Genomic DNA, 17857 nt, shown 5'->3' with positions numbered 1-17857 from the left:
TTCAGTGTAACCAAAGAAATTGACAGCAAAATGTTGCTGGGGTGAAAGGGTTATACCCAACTTTATTTCCAGGTGGCAGGTCAGTCACTAAAATCCCGTTCAGTCAGAGCGAGTCTGCATGCAGCAAGCCAGTCTCTGCCTCTGAGCCCCTCTGCCCGCACAGCCGTCCTCTGGGCCCCTCTGCATAGTCGTCCTCTGGGCCCCTCTGTCCACACAGCCGTCCTCTGGGCCCCTCTGCTCGCACAGCCGTCCTCTGGGCCCCTCTGGCCGCACAGCTGTCCTCTGGGTCCCTCTGCACAGCTGTCCTGTACAGCTGTCCTCTGGGTCCCTCTGGCCGCACAGCCTGTCTGTCCGCACAGCTGTCCTTTGGGCCTCTCTGCACAGCAATCCCGCACAGCCCTCCTCTGGGCCTCTCTGCCTGCACAGCTGTCCTCTGGGCCTCTCTGCACAGTCGTCCTGCATAGCCGTCCTCTGGGCCTCTGTCCTCGGCCCTGCCACCACTCCAGCTTCTGCTTTCTGGCTGCAAGGCTGCCATGCCACAGTGTCACACCCAGAGCACTGGGTGGAGCTCTTTATATAGAGTCAACAGCCATGTATTGCCCACAGGTGTGCAGTGAGCTAGTCAACCCCGGCCAGGTGAGAATCCTGGCCACAGGAACTCTCATTTTATCCACACCTACTTCTTCTAGTTCCCTAGAATACCATAATTCCATAGGCAGCGTGTAGACTGGAATACAGAATAGAGTAGAATGAAGAGAATAGAATAGTTCCCTAGAATACTGCCCACTCTTTGCTGGGCTGACTCCTATTTCTTTGAGTTCAGCTTGATTATCACTGCTATTAAATGAGAACATTACCTTCTCATTTAAATTACAAACCCCTCCCACCACCATTTTACTCTCTTGTAGCTTTCCTTAAAAAACTTTTTCTCCAAGCCCTCACCACAGTTTGTACGTTTGTATAATTGTTTAGTTCTGTGTCCCTCTGTAATCGCGAGCTCCGGAAATGCATGTGCTGTGCCCGGAGCCTGCATACTTTGTAGGTTCTCATCCAGTGAATGAGGAACAGGTGTGGGGCATGGTGCCCTGCTTCTGGTGCAGGGTGGTTAGTTTGAGGCGCTGGGGAAAGCCCTAGCTGGTGATTCCAGGAGGCCCTGCTATGTGATGCTTGTGCTCTGGACTGGGCTCAGAGCTTGAGCTAGCGATTTGGAAGTTATTAGTACTGAGGCGGTAAACAGAACTCAGATTTGTAAGGGAGAGTTGGTGGGGCTAGAAGGGAAGAGATCCTTGGACAGAACCCACATTTGAGGAACACACAGCCAAAGAGTAGCTCCAAAAGGAGATCCAGGAGAAGTGGCCAGAGGGGAGGGGGGAAGCAAGGCCCCTGTGGTGTCCAGAAGCCAAGGGTAAGAGAGAGTGTCAAGCAGCTGGGAGGGGTCAAGAGTGATGTCCTTGTCATATTAATGAGACACCTTTGCCTCACCCCACCCCCACAGGGGCAGGGGCTGGAGGCTGAATCAGCCTGTGGCCAATGATCTAATCAAGAGGGAACCAAGAGGGTCCAGGAAGGCAAGGCCCACCTGATCTGGGTCTGTTGGAGTTAGAGTAGGGAGGGAGGCCTCTGAAGTTCACATTCAAGTACATGCATGGCTGTTTTCAAAAGGCATCCCTGTACCACATGCAGTGGTCTTGCGTATACCAGTGGCATATGTACCTGCTTTGCAAACAAACTAAAACCTGGCAGAGGGAGTCAAGAGGAGAGGTCAGTGCCCAGAGACATTTTTAAGGGAAGATAGATAGGATGTGGTAACAGATTGGCTGTGGGAGGTAGGAGAGAAGGAGAATCTGGAGTTGCCCCCCACATGTAGCTAAAAAGACTGAATAGATAAGGATATTTTTGAGACCAAGAATTTAAGAGTCTCAGCAGTGGGAGAGCAAGAAGAGATCATTATTTCAATCACGTTGAATTTGAGTTGCCTTCTGTATTTTCAGAGAGGTTTGTCAAGTAAACAGTTGAAAATTTGGTCTAGAGCTTAAGAAAGTTGAAGGCTAGTGATAATAGATGTGGTAGTCATCAGCATACTGGGGCCTCTGAGAAGAACATATAGGAAGCACTTCGTTTGGGTGCCACACATGATCTCCAGGTGCAAACGTGTGAGGGTTGTAAGCAGAGAAGAGACAGCATCATTTGCATTTTAGAAAGCAAGAGCACTTTAGCAATAATCGGTCAGGGACGGATCCAGGTTTTGTGAGTCCTGAAGTGTACACAATTTGGAGGCTTTTTTAAAGAAAAACAATTCAGAATTCAGAATTCAAAATGAGATATGAAAGGAAATACTTTACAATGAGAAAATAAATCACAGCTAAGTTACTAGAGCTTTGGGTATTCAGAGATCTTCTCAAACAGTGCACCGGAAATGCATACATAGAAATTGCAATCTCCTGATTGAGACCTAGCTTTCCCTTCCTATCTGGAACTCTCTGGAACTCCCAGGGGCCTGTGCCAGGGTGGAGTATAAATTGGAGGAAGGTGAGACCGGAAGTAGGAAGATCAGGTAGAATCCCGCTGAGAGAAGGCAGAAGATGGTTTTGGTAAGCCTAAATATGCATGGTACACAGTTTTCTCCAACACCCCTGAGGAGGCTGGGTGTTAGCACAGAGAAGGCATATGGTTGACTTGAGTCAGGTTTTGGGGAGTTCTAGGAGAAATGTGGTAAAAAGACAAGTGAGCCATGATGTGGTGGATCTCTGGGTTGATAGAGAAGGAAGTGAAATCAAGAAGGAAGTTCTTAGATAGGAGGGAAGGAGGGAACTGGGTGTTTCAGGGATGGCACGGTTCCAGGTTATACCGTGTTCGAAAAAGTAGCAAGGGCATTGGTGTTGAAAGGGTCAAGAACTGTTAAGCTAAGCACTGGATGAACTTTTTATGTGAACGCTGACTTAACTTAGAAATGATGGGACTAGTTGTAGAGCAGGAATGCCCTGAATTTGGATTAATCTGGGCCCAGGCAACAGTGAGTGACAGAGGTAAAGAAAGAGAGGGGATGGAGCTGAACAGTATAAGTTTCAGAAGAAGTGTTCCATAATAATTCGGAAGAGTCATGGTCTAGAAGAGCTTTGGGGAGTGAGGCAGGAGCCTCACTTGGGACCTTGGTTTGTGGGGTTTTAAAAAATGAACAGGCTCTACTTGAAAGAGCTGCAAGAATAATGAAGTCCGTGGGGGAAAGCTGGGATTTAGGAGAGGTGAGGAGATGGAAAGAGTGTGCTGGGAATAGAGAATATCTAATCTGCTTAAGGAACCATAAGAGTGATCAGGGAGCCTCATTGAAATCATTAGCTAGGCTAGATTTCTTCTCATTATGTAGCATGTCAATAATTACTGAGAAGGACCGCAATGATAGTAAAATATTCTTTTAATAATGATACTTTACAGGAAAAGAGTACTGACTAATGTTGAATGTCACTGGTGATAGACTGAAACATTTTTGGTCACATGCCTTTACCCAGTATAATAGAGAATTATGTCACTGTTTAGCCAACTGCTTTTATATTCCATTTTAATCCCTCTGGTGGCTTTTTAGGTATAGCTTTTCATACTTTTTTTTTTTAAGTGATTGCTCTAGGGAGTAGAATGTGAATCCTTAAATTACTGGCTACACAGAGAGTTAATATTATGCCACTTCAGATAAAATGTGAGACCCTTGCAGCAATATAAGTCCATTTGTCCCCTCTCATCTTTTGTGCTAATGATGTTATATACTTTAAAACTACATATGTCATGAACCCCATGATACCATTTGTCATTTCACTTTAAACAGTTATCATGTAGCAAAAATTAAGAGGAAAAATCATCTTTTATGTTCAGCCACATGTTTACCACTTCTGTTCTTCATTTCTCTCTGCAGATCCAAGTTTCCATCTGGTGTCATTTTTTAGTCCAAAGAACTTCTTTTAGCATTTCTTGTAGTACAGATTTGCCAAGAACAGCTCCTCTGTTTGCTTGATCTGAAAGTATTTTTATTTCATTCTCATTTTTGAAGGATATTTTCTATTGATAAAGAGTTATAGATGGAGAATTTTTTTCTTTTAGCACTTTAAAAGATTGTTGTTCCTTTGTCCTCTGGCCTTCATTGTTTCTGATGATTGTACTCCTGTATGTAAATCTTTTCTCCTCTCTTTTGCTGTTTTAAATACTTCCTTTTTATCTCCTTTAGTTTTCAACACTTTGATTATGATGTGCCTAGCTGTGATTTTCTTTGTATTGATTCTGCTTGGGATTTGCCTGAGGTTCTGGTTTCAGTAAGTCAATATTTTTCACCAAATTTGCATAATTTTAAGCCATTATTTCTTCAAATATCGTTTCTTCCATTTTCTTTTCTTCTTGTTCTCAGGACTCCAGTTGCATATATGTTAAATTGCTTGATATTGTCTGTAGATTTGTCTTGTGTGTTTTGTCCCTGAAACACTGTTTTCCTATCTTTTTTTCTTCAAGTTGGATATTTTCAGTTGATCTGTCTTCAGGTTCACTACTAATTTCTTATACTGTCCTCAAACTGAACTTTTCATTTCAGATGTTGAAATTTTAAGTTCTGAATTTTGATTTGTTTTTCCCGTTTGTTATTGTTGTAGTTTTTACATATATTCTATTTCTGTTGGATTTCCCCATTTGTACATTCATTATGATTATCTTTTCTTTGAGGTCCTTGAACATATTTGTACTAGCTGCTTTAAAACCTTTATCTGTTAAGTGCAGTATCTGAGTCATTTTTGGGTCAGTTTTTAATTGATTTTTCTTTTGATTGTGGGTCACATTTTCGTGTTTCTTCACATGTTCAGTAATTTTTGTTTGCACACAGTACATTGTGATAATACATTGTAGATGTCACCTTTCTCTGAAAAGCATTTGTTTTGTTTTAGCAGGCATTTTAATTGTTTGCAAGTCACCTTGAACTAATGAAGCCTTGGTTTTGGCCTTTGTTAGGTCACGCCTCTTAAGGTTTGCCCTTTGTCCTAGAGCAAATCCCATAGTCCTAGAATGTGGTCTTTATTCCCAAGGTATGGCTCTTCTGGGATTTCAGTGGAAAACCCAAGGTGTGTACCAAAGACCTCTAACTTGGTGAAACTTAGACTCCAATCTCTGTCTCATCATTCAGCTTTTTTTTTTTTTTTAAGCTCTTCACTGGGCCCCTGGTGCAGTCCAGGTATTTACTAAAAGATTTTAGGGGAGTTTAAATGCAGATTTAGGGCTCCCTACTTCCCAGGACTTCTCCCTCTCTATTTTTAGTGACTCTGGCAGCCCCCAATTTTGTACTCAAGTCAATAAATCCACAACTTTCTGCTTGCATTCTAGCTGTACAGTTGCTGCCCAGACTGGAGAGGTCACTCGAGGAAAAATCCATTTAAATATGGATTTTTTACCCAGTGCAGTTCTTTTCTTTTGAGAGTCAAATTTCCAGTTTCTGCCTTTTGCTTACCTTCCAATGCCTTCAAATAATTGTCTTTGGTATTTTGTCCAGAGTTCATAATTGTTGTCTGTGAAGGTTTGTTGAATGCAAACTGCTCTTACTGGATCCAGAACCTACCAATTGCTTTCGTATTGTTTCAGAATCTGCTGTGGTTTTTTCAAGTGGTACTTTAGGCAAGAAAAGCATGAGAGTGGTTGTTGTAGAAACAGATTGTATTGGCTTTCTCTTGGGATCACTTGGAAATTCAGGTACATTAGCTCTTAAGATAGAAGACGTTCTCACATCACGTGTGCACTTGGAAGTAATGATCAGAAACATGGGTATAAAGGAGAACTAGAGACCTGGGATATGGTCACCACTAGGATGTAAGTGCTTATTCATGTAGACCTGTGCTATGTACTCATCCACAGAGACTTGTGCTGAGCACTCTGAAAAGTTCATCTAGAAAGGCCTCTAGAGTGGGAGAGGTTGGCCATTTGCTGTTTCAATGGCAGGAGGTCATCCTGTACAACTTCAAACTGAGCAGCAAAATTTATGGATGAAGTGACTGTACTTGGGTCGTGCATTTTGTGTCAGGGCACTGTCACTTGGGAGCAGTAGAGTAGCTGGCCTTCAGCCTTTCGTTTTTAAGAAACGGTGGGAGAAAAGCCTGAGGGGTGTACCTTGGATTTGGACTAATAAACTAATAAAAAGAGCACAGCATGATGGGACATTGGTCCCTGGGGAAGTTTTTACCAAAAGGAGGAAACTAAGAACAACCTGGTAAGTTTTTCATAAACTAAATTTATTCAGTTTAATGGACCAGTCTTTATCTTGGTTTGTGCCCTTCCTAATTTGGGGAAATTGGGAAGGTCCCCTCTTTAATTAAATGATGGTGAGAGGAAATATATATATATACTTTTTAAAAAGATTTCCAACTGCGAACTCTGTACTGCCAGCCACATCCCATTTCTCACAAACAAAATTTGTTTTTCAAGATATTGACAGTTCGTGAAATCTAGAGGTTTGGGAAACACAGTTCTAGAAGTTAAAAAAACCACTGGGGGACAGAGTGATGTGTGTGCTAATTTGCTAGCCATGGCCGTGCTCTCTGCTTAGAATGTCTTCTCTTGCTTCCACAACCTGAGCGGGATAAAGAGGGATGGCAGCGTGAGAGGGCTGATGTGCGGGGTCTCTCCACAGTGAACAGAGTGTGCTTGGAGCCGGGCGGCAATGCTGGAGCTCTCGGTCTCCTGTGATGGGGGCCGTCAGTCCACGGCTCAGTACTCATTTTCTGTCATTCACCCTTGAGGAGTCTTGTGAGAGATCAGGTTTCTAAAGGCATCGAGGTTACAGCTTGTTCCTCTGCTCTCAGCTTCCTCCCAGTTATTCCACTCTGGATTTGGCTGAGGTAGCAAGTCTAAACTGTGCTTGTACAAAGTCACAGGTGCCAGGAGGAGTAGCATCTTAGGGTGCCGGGAATTTACACCCTCGATATTGTGCACATTTCTGGCTACACACATGCTGGGTGAATTTTAACAAACTGAAGGGAGTTAAGAGAATGACAAAAACGTACAGGTTTTGATTTGTGATGAAAGTTAAAGGAATGTTTATTTTGACTGAACTGCAAAAGTATGGCAGAACAGGGCATTTCTTTAGAAGTGTCTGGAAGGTACAGACACGGAAACAGGGCAGGGTTGATTTAGGATGTCCCAAAGGGATGTAATTGAGATTAAGAGGATGCTACCCAAGGTAAAAAAACCCAGGATGAATTTTTAGAATGATTTTGGGGGCTGAAATCTGTTCTTTTTGCATCAGTCACATCAGCAAGTGCTGTCAGCCCTTTCCCATGAGTCATTTGAAGTGGGCAGTTTGATGGCTATGTGGTGAGCCATGCCATACGGATCTTTTTATTATGGGGTAGTGGGAATATTTGGAGAAGTCTGACACCACCAGAGTAATCACTAGACACAGTAGTTGTCCTGAGCATCACATTTATTTCTCAGTGAGCAGTGGAACCATGATTTCCTCTTCTTGGTTCAGGCAACTTTAAAGGATTTCTTTTTCTTCAGGGAAGTTGAAATAGGTAAGGGTTGGATCCCTGGCATGAAATGTGTCCAAGGCAGTCCCAAAGAAGAAGCCCTCCAGGGTTTGCATGTTAAAAACGCCCCATTGTCTTAACCCCAAGCATTAAAGATTTTTTCCTCTGAAGTATACATCTTATTACTTTTATTATTCCTGATAAATAATATAGTAGCCACTCTCTCACTATTGTTTACTGTGTGCCAGAGATTGTCTGCAGTGTTTACAGCGGAGCTATGAGGGATTTGTGACCATTCTCATTTTACATGCAAGGAGAAGGAGGCCTAATGGAGATGTGACTAGCCCAGGGTTATGCGGCTAGAATGTCGAGATTCTAGAATTTGACTGCCCCTCTTTTTCCCATCCTGTCCATCTCCTGCCCCACTGCCCACCTTTCAAAGTATAACTTTCTTCTTTGCTTCTCTCTAGCTCTAACCCACTGTTGGAGTGCAGAGAATATCTTGTGATGGGCAGTAAAGTCACAGCTACTTTCCTGGTACAAAGATTTGTATTGCATTCGCCCTAACACCGTTTGGCACAGTGCTAAGACTGTTACAGTTTATTTTTGGCATCACTTTTTAATCCTGACTTTACCCTTAACCCACCCCTCGGGTCGCCTCACTCAAGAGGTGAGGGTTAGACCAAGCTACTTGCTGGCCCTCCTGTCGTATTGAACATGTTTATATGTTTATATCATCAGCAGGTACCTCTTACTCTGTGCCCAGAACATAAACGAGGGAGGTGGTGCTTTGGGCTTGGCCTTCTCAGGTCATGTATTTGTCATTGATCTAATCTCTTGTTTTGGGCTCTTTGTTTCATCCCAGATTTTTTTCTGTAGCTACTCTGCCTTTGCAAGCCTGTTCTAGCTGGCATGCATCTGGAGTCTAGGAAATCATCTGTCATCTGCTTCAGTGCAGAGTTTCAGTGTCAGAGACTTGGATTTGAATCCTTGCTCCACTACTTACCAATAGGATAGTTTTAGGCGAGTTCCTCTCTCAGCCTCAGTTTCCTCATTGGTAAACTTGGTATGTGGTAGTGTCCACTTGATTGGGTCATGAAGATTCTTCAAAGCAATCCTCCTAAAGCTTTGGCATATTGTAAACCCTCAGTAGATGTTGGCTGTTATTATTATTATTATTAGCTATGAATTAGTTGATATGTTCTCTCTCATTGCCTAGATTGGTTTTTTTACCATCGATCAAAGCTTTATGCTTACATGTTCACTTTTTTCTCTGTATCTTATCTTCTCTCTGTTTTGTCTCTATCCCTCTTCATACCAGCTCAAACAATAAATGTTCCATGTCATCATTTACATCTGTTTATCTAGATACTCTCTCCCTGAAAGAAGTTACTGTATAATTCATAGACTGAGAATCACAGAATTATATAACACTGAGAAGAATCATTTCTACCATGAGTTAAATCCAGGATATGGAACTAGTTAGTGGTAGAGTCAGGACTAGAACCCTGATTATTTTTTTATCTAGTGTAGTGTTCTTTCCACCACATTTTTTTTTCCTTACCCACATTTCACATATACATATATACACAATTAAAATACAATCCACAGTAAACTGGGGGAGGGCGGTGTAAGGAAGGACTTCTATTTAGAAGCTCATTCTTCTGTCACTTCTAGATCTGACAGGGATCTCAAGACCTGACTTTTTGAGTGCAGAGTTGTCTTCTGGTGCTCAGGGTGTTAGCATTAGAAATTCCCAGCCACGCACTGGGGAATGTCCCTGTCCCTGTTCAGCATAGCTCTTCATTGAGCAGATCTATCTGTGAACAACCTCATATTGGTGCCCGTCTCCTCAGCAACACTGCCTTTTTTCCCTTTTGTTAACCCAGACTTCACATGATCTAGTTTCTTCCTTTTTTTAACTTTTTGTTTTTTATGTGTTTTATATATAACTTTTTGCCGAAGTCTTCTGCAGCAAACATCATGGCATACCGCTTTAATGCTTCATCATGTATCTCTAAAGAATAGGGACATTCTCCTAGATATCCATAATTTCACTCCTAACAGTATTAACAATTCCCTGATAGCATCTATTACCCAGTCTGTATTCATTTCTTCCATTGTCTCCAAAATGTCTTTTATAGCTATTTTTTTCAAACCAGGATCCAGTCAAGAACCACTCTATTAAGTGTCCCTTTCTTAAGTCTCTTAATGCAGAATCATCCCCTGCTGGCCGCTCCCCACCCTTTTAGTGGTACTGACTTCTGAAGAGATTGGGGTGGGGGTTCTCTAGACTGTCCCTCATGCTGGATTTGTCTGATTCTTTCTTCATAGCGCCACTGAACTTAATCCTCTCTCTGGAAATGTAATTGGAAGGCTTGGTTAGATGCTAGTCGCACATGTGTGGCAGAAATTCGTCTGGGGTGGTCCCGTGTGCCTCCAGTGGCTGTCATCCCATCCAACCGTCAGGGCTGCTGAGTTTGATCATGGAGTTAGGGTGGTGAAGAGGTACCTCTGTTGTTAACATTTTCTCCCTTGAAATTGTATGTAATATAAGGGGCGATTCTTTCGTGCCGTGAGAGTGTCTAGGTCCCCATTAGTCAGCCTTTGACCTCATGGCTTAGCATCTATTAACAGGCAAGTTTCTTATTCTTAAAATAGAATTTGCATTTTGATATGTCCAGTTCAGCCTGAAAGAGTTATGTTTACTCACAGGGGTTTGCTTATAAGCTTGGGTGGTCCATTACCGTCCATGGCCTTAAATCTATGAGGGAAAAACTCAGGTCTGTGATGAATTAGTTGTCAGACCCAGGGTTGAGGCTGGAAGAAAAAACTGGGAGAGATGGAACAGTGCATGGAAGACAGGTCTGAGGAGTGAATGCCAGCCCCTGCGCGTGTCAGTAAGTGTTAGTCTTCTCTCTCATCCAGCTTGTAAGAACACCTTTCTTGGGTCCTCTTTCAGGTTGCTGGAGAGAGGAAGGGAGCTTTGTTTTTAGCCAATAATCAAGATTTGAACATGGGAGCTGTATGTATTACTTGTAGAAGCTGGAGGATAGGCAGGTGTGAAGTTTGCAATGGCGCTTGCTTAACTAACTGTCTTTTCTGTTGGGAGTTTATGTGTTTAGACTGGCTTTTTGAAACAGGTTGCAGTTTGGATTTGGGACTGTTTCATGTTGTGGGGTTTCTCCAGGACCTTTTGAGAGTGTGAGAGAAGTTTCTAAACTGAAAAGGCTCCTTTTTTGGCACTGCAGCATCTTTTCTATTTCGGCATCTTAAGAATCTGGGGGAACCATATAAAGATCAGAAATAAGTCTGGCCCTAAAGGCTCCCTCTGGCATGGTAATTCCAGTTAGTTGAATCTTAGCCCATTCGGATGAGACCATATAAAGAGGTCATTTCCTGAATTTCCCCACTCTCTGCCTCTAACAGGCTCCTTTTTGTAGAAAGCTGGTATTTCAGGCCCGCAACCACCAGTCACGTGCTTCCAACTCCTTACTCGCTGTCATTCCTGCCCCTGTTTATTTTTGGAGAGAGCACATTTTTGCTTCTCTTCAGGAGCTATGCAGGGTCCTGGCCCCTCTGTCCATCAGGCAGCAGCCCCGGCAGGCTGTGCTCATTTCCCACACTCAGAGACGTGACTCCAGCTTTCAAGAGAGAACAGGAGGGATGCACTGCCTGAGGGCTACCGTCACTTGTTACTATTTCTGTCCCTTCTGGTATTGCACATTGTCTTTTTTAAAGAGAAGTTTGGTTAATGTTACCTGGCAGTAAATCTGCCAAAATTGGAAATTGTTTTCCCAACAGATGTCTTGGGGCTGTGCCTCTGAATTTCAGGAGCAGAGCAGTTTAAACCAGGACTTTTGAATTCTAGGATCAGGTCTTCTCTCAGGGTTTTAAGATAATTTGAGCTCTACTGTTTTGCACCCATCCAGGTTTCCATCACCCCCTCCATCCTTTCCTAACGCACAGATAGAAACAGATTTCTTCCAAAGTCGTAATTATTCAAGCAGATTAGTAATATCTTCCCAAGTGCTTGGTCCAGGAGGATTCTGGAGTTGGGGGCTCCCATGAGAAAACTGTCATGACTATTGCAGCCTGCCTCAAGGGTAAGTTTCTAGTTTCAAGGATGGGAGTAAGAGTACTCTTTTTCCTTTAAATGCCCTGGCCATTACACAGAGAGCTGAGATGCACAGATTTGAGGAAAAACTAAATCACATGTTCATGTGTCCTCCTGTCCTACCCAGACCTGATGGGCAGGAGCAGGGGAGGACCTCTGGCGCAGATGGAAGGGTCTGTAACTGAAGTGCTACCATTCTTGCAGTGTAACAAGCTTGCAGGACATGTAATAAGCTTATAGTACGTGACTAAAGGCTAAACAGAATTGTACCAGCCCACTTCTCACCACTCCCGGCAGTGACTCTGACAGTCAGCCTGGGGAGGGCGTTCAGGCTCTTTGTGAAACAGAGCTAATTAGGTGTCTAGATGTCGTTGTAGCTCTTAGGGAGAGCAGCTGGGCATTCAGGGGCTGGACTGTCCATGTAACAGAACCTACCAGAGCTTTTAAGTTATATTGCTAGAAGCTAATCATCCACTTGGATTTTAAACAGAACATTTGCACTTAATTTCTGCTGCTCTGTGATCCGGTGTCACCAGCTTCCACCTACAGCCTGCACCGTGAAGCTACAGATGCCGAGGGGCTCACACTCCCAAAGAGCTTTCCCAGGACTCTTAGCAATATGGTGACCAATTAACAGCGCTTGCTGCAGCCTGAGTGTTACATGCTGTCCTGGTATCCGTACACCTTGGGTCTGGGTGCTTCTGGTGTGCTTTTCCTTTTCATCTGTTTTTCTTTCCAATCCAGAATGAGTCCCGCTTTTTCCATGAAGCTTCCTTGGCCTCTTCTTGTTCTCAGCATTTCCCAACTTGGACCAGTTCTGTTTAGCCATTAGTCATGTACTGTGAGCTCAGCAGGCCTGTCAGAGCCCTGTCTTAAAGATGCCCTGGGAGAAAGGGGCCCAATAAAAACTGCCAAAGGTGATGAGAAAACTGAAGAATTCCGTGGAACTCCCCATGGTGAGGAATTCTTCTCAGCTTCACCTTTGGACCCTGGGTGCACCCTGTCCCTGGAATGATTCTCACGCCTCCATCACTGGCGCCTACCTCCTGCCTCCGCTGTAGCCTCTTGAAGTTTCAGGTTAGGCTGACGTCTAATCACACAGCTTTCACAAGGCCTGGCACACACTGAATTCAGCCTCTCTGCCTCACTGAGTTAGAGGCAAGAACACCTGCTTTTTCTATCTCATCTGGTGCGCATAGACTGCCCAGCTCCCTGCATAGGGAACAGAGTTGAATTCTGGGTAAGAGCCTTTATAACTTGGTAACAGTGGTTAAATCTCTCTCATCTTGACAGGGTATTTGTGTGTGGCCATAATAAGAGTCATAGTGGAGTTCTGTGTTCTTTTTAATTCCTTATCCTTGGAATTGAATACCGAATCATGAACCTAAGGATTCCCCATCAGAGACCAGCCCCTGCTAAATGGCAAAGCCCTGCCTTGAGGAGAACGAAGTTCTGCCTGCCCCTCCGATCCCCATCTTCCACCCCTCCCATCCCCAACTGCCCGCCCCTCCCATCTCCAGCTGCCTGCCCCTCCCATCTCCATCCTCTGCGCTCTCCTGAGGTTGCCCAAGACTCCCAGTGGGGAGCGGGGAGAAGTGCTGTTGTCTCTACCCCATTTTATGCAAAGAATTTTTGTAACTCTTCCTCTCCCAGGTAACCTGAATGACAAGTTGCTTACATAGTTTTCACAACCTTGTGTCAACTCCTGAAGTCTTCAGTCTTAGTGAAAAAGACATTCTGATTGGGGAACTAGGTTTTAAGTTCTGTTGGATGAGAGAGGGTGATTCTTACATGGTGATCTTTTTGTTTTGAAGCTGCTGCCCTTAATTTAGCAATGGTACCATTTTGTAATGGGAAGAATATGAGAAAAAAATGTATCTTTGTGTTGCCTCCAGACAGAAAGAATTTTCACTCATCCCCCCAACAGCCATGGCTTCCTGGGGTTTGCGGTAAAAGAAGATAAAGCAGATCATTTTGGTTTTTGGAATCCTAGAGAACTTTATTAAACATACGATGTCTATTATTGGCCAAAGTGACAGCTCAGGCCAGGCTCAAAGGAGTCTTTTTTTATTCCTATAAATGGTAGGATACAATACCACTTAAATAAAATAGAATAAGAAAACATATTATTGTACATGATCTGACCTTTCATATATTGATGTTAGTAATAATGATGATGGCAGTGAAGATAACAGTAAAGATACAGGACTTTTTGTGGACCAGGCTCTGCTCTAAGCACCTTTTATATAGTCACTACTTTAATTCCCTAGCAGTTTAGCAGTTACCCAAAGGGGTGCATTTTGACAGAGGTTTGTTGCCTGTGCTCCTTTTCCATGCTGCGTAATTGCTTACAGTGCCCTCCTGGTCAGTCTCTGTTCCTCCTATCACCACTGTAATCCCCACCCCATGGTAAAGAGCAGAGGTGGTGTCACGAGACACAAGTTGAGGAATCTTGCCAGTTCCCCACAGGTTCCTCCACTTCTGGGGACCCTGAGCATCTTACAGCAGTGGGGAGATGCCAGGTGGACTTGGGCACCCTTGACCTGGAGGCACCATGGATTTGCTTGGTTCATTCTGTCCTTCCCAACAACTAGAGCAACGAAATGAAAGCAGGGGATCCCAGCTGAGCATTTTGCTGACCAGATGCCTTCAGGAGCCAGGCACAGAGCTTTGGCAAGTAAGTGGGATTCCGGATAAGACACAGGCACACTTCCAGTTTGCACAATGAAGTTGTAAGACAAGAACACATTTCCAACCAAGAACTATGCTATCCTCATTGTTCTCAGAACACCTGATTTTGTTTTCCTTTTCCTGCCTTCCAGTAGATAGTGGAACAGAGATGACTGTACCGGAAGAGAAGCGACCACACAAGTGCAGTGGTAATAGATGGCAGCTGGCATTTGACTGAGCAGGAAGGAGACCGAAAGGGAGCATGGGAACTGTGGCCAACTGGAATGCACACATGCTATCTATAGGGGACAGCTGCTACTCAGTGCCAACATTCCTAGATTGTCCAGTTTTTCAAGAGAAGCTAGAAACTGACACTGTATGTGGAAGCTTCCAACTTTTAAAATTTGAAGCTTAAATTTAAAAACAAAAAGAAACAAAAAGCCACTGGCTGAGCAAAACATTCTGTTAGAGGTCCGTGACCTCCAAATTCAGGAATGTGCATTATCACATTGGGTAGAGAAGTATGGGATGTACCTGCAAAAGCTCAGGGAAACTAGCTGCGGGCCAGCTTGTTTTCAAAACATCCTCGAGGGGCCCAGTGTGGTTCAGTTCAGTTTAGTTCTACTTAATCTTTGAAGTCTCCCCAGCATAGTGCCTTTACACACAGTAAGAGCAGAGTAGGGCAAGGTTCTTGGTTTCTGCTTATACACAACTTGGGTTTGTAAAACCCCAGACTGCTTTGGGTCACTGATTCCAGCTGTTCTTTGTACTTTCAGTGCTCACTGCCATCAGCTTCAATTCCAGATCCCTGGGATGGAGAATTCGATTGGTTCCAGTTGGGTCAGATGGCTGCACCCCTGGGTCAGTCAGTTGTGTCTAAGGGATGTGGAACTGTGAGGTACAAGGCCTGCCCCTTCCAGCCTAGGGATGGGTAAGCTGTGGGCTGGCAGGTACTACAGAAAAGATGCCTGGGCTGGAAGAGACAGTGGGCAGCTCTTAGTACATCTTTGATTTTCCCCTGATAGAGACACACAAAAAGAGGTGTTTACCACCTCTACATTTTGTCATTTCTGAGATAGATGGAGCCCCCCAAACAGCTCAATTACCTGTCTCTAGTATAGAAAACTCAAGTTTGTTTTCTCTAAAGCACTATTTACATTTCCTGGGAGCTAAGTTGAATATAGGCATTCCAGCACTTGGCTTCTTCTCCAACATTTCCAGCAGGTTCTGACTCACCCAGCAGAAAAGCCCAGTATCTAGACCAAGCACGTCCTTGGCAGGCTGGGGTGCTACTGGAGAAGCAGGAAGGAAAATGTATCCTGGTGCAAAACAAACATATCAAAGACATAAAGGCATTTTGGCATGCTGAAGGGGGTGTGTTCTTAAAAAGTTACAAGTTAGGCTTTAAGTGATTTAAAGGGCGTTTCAGTGACACATATTAGTCCAGTGCTTAGCAAACCACATCCTTCCTGCTACATTTGGCCTGCTGCTTGTTTTTGTAAAGTTTTATTGAAACACAACTACACCCATGTGTTTACTATAGCCTGTGGCTGCTTATTGTCATACAGTGTCAAGAATTGAGTAGTTACAACAGAGGTTACATTTTCCTCAAAATAAAAAAAATATACCACCTAGCCTTTATAGGGAAAGGCTAGGGAACCCCCTGTTTTAGTCCATTCATCTAAGTATCTCCTCAGACTAAGAACAGCAATTAAAATTAAGTGAAGCTCTTGGAAAAAGAAAGTTGGTATTTCATACAACAGTCCTAGGAGGATGTTGGTTATTCGGAATACGAAATGTTCTTTGTGTCTATTTTTTTAAAAATTAAGTATCATTGATATACACTCTTATAAAGGTTCCACATGAAAAACATTGTAGTTACTATATTCACCCGTATTATCAAGTCCCCCTCATACCATATTGCAGTCACTGTCCATCAGTGTAGTGAGATGCCACAGAGTCACTACTTGTCTTCTCTGTGCTTCACTGTCTTCCCTGTGATCCCCCCACACCATGTGTACTAAACATAATATCCCCTCAATCCCCTTCTTCCTCCCTCCCCTTTGGTAACCGCTAGTCCCTTCTTGGAGTCTGTGAATCTGCTGCTGTTTTGTTCCTTCAGTTTTGCCTCATTGTTATACCCCACAAATGAGGGAAATCATTTGGTGCTTGTCTTTCTCCACCTGGTGTATTTCACTGAGCATAATACCCTCTAGCTCCATCCATGTTGTTGCAAATGGAAGAATTGTTTTCTTCATATAGCTGAATAATACTGCATTGCATATATGTACCACATCTTTATCCATTATTGATGGACACTTAGGTTGCTTCCATTATCTTGGCTATTGTAAATAGTGCTGCAATAAACATAGGGGTGCATATGTCTTTTTGAATATGAGGACATACTCTGTTTGGGTAAATTCGTAGGAGTGGGATTCCCAGGTCAAATGGTATTTATATTTTTAGTGTTCTTAGGAATTTCCATATTGCTTTCCACAATGGTTAAACTAATTTACATTCCCACCAGCAGTGTAGAAGGGTTCTGCTTTCTCTGCATCCTCACCAGCATTTGTTGTTTATAGTCTTTTCGATGTTGGCCATCCTAACTGGTGTGAGGTGATAACTCATTGTGGTTTTAATTTGCATTTCCCTGATAATTAGCAATGTGGAGAATCATTTCATGTGCCTGTTGGCCATCTGAATTTTTTCTTTGGAGAAGTGTTCATTCATATCCCCTGCCCATTTTTTAATTGGGTTATTTCTTTTTTGGGTGTTGAGACATGTGAGTTCTTTATATATTTTAGATGTTAACCTCTGTTGGATATGTCATTTATGAATATATTCTCCCATATTGTAGGATGCCTTTTTGTTCTACTGATGGTGTCCCTTGCTGTACAGAAGCTTTTTAGCTTGATATAGTCCCACTTGTTCATTTTTGCTTTTGTTTCCCTTGCCCGAGGAGATGCATTCAGGAAAAAATTGCTCATGTTTATATTCAAGAGATTTTGGCCTATGTTTTCTTCTAAGAGTTTTATGGTTTCATGACTTACATTCAGGTCTTTGATCCATTTTGAGTTTACTTTTGTGTATGGAGTTAGACAATAATCCAGTTTCATTCTCTTGCATGTAGCTGTCCAGTTTTGCCAACACCAGTTGTTAAAGAGGCTGTCATTTCCCCACTGTATATCCATGGTTCCTTTATCGTATATTATATCGTATATTAATTGACCATATATACTTGGGTTTATATCTGGGCTCTCTATTCTGTTTCATTGGTCTGTGGATCTGTTCTTGTGCCAGTACCAAATTTTCTTGATTATTGTGGCTTTGTATGTTCTTTGTGTCTTATCGAACTTGAATGATTCAGTGGATTGCTTGCTTTTCTCTTGGTATTTCCAGTTATGAAATGCTGGGCAGAATTCCTGCACTTGGGTTTCTGAATTTATCCAATGCAGGTGAATTCTTCCTGCGCAAAAAGTGTCAGTAGATTTTTAACATACCAATTTAGCTTATGTCTTTTGAGCCTCTCTTTTATATCTTTATTTTATTACTTTCCTGTTTATTAAAGTAATATAAGGTGGTTGTA

General features: G+C 43.0%; 1 protein-coding gene across 4 annotated transcripts in view; it reads left to right on the top strand.

The window, feature by feature from the left end:
* The window catches only part of IFT43 (intraflagellar transport 43), a 78489-nt gene that overhangs the window by 12668 nt on the left and 47964 nt on the right, over positions 1–17857 (top strand). The window lies entirely within an intron of this gene.

Source organism: Manis pentadactyla, chromosome 11, assembly GCF_030020395.1.
Source record: "Manis pentadactyla isolate mManPen7 chromosome 11, mManPen7.hap1, whole genome shotgun sequence".
NCBI lineage: Eukaryota > Metazoa > Chordata > Mammalia > Pholidota > Manidae > Manis > Manis pentadactyla.
Note: the sequence above shows the minus strand (reverse complement) of the source record. Positions and strands in the feature narration are given on the sequence as shown.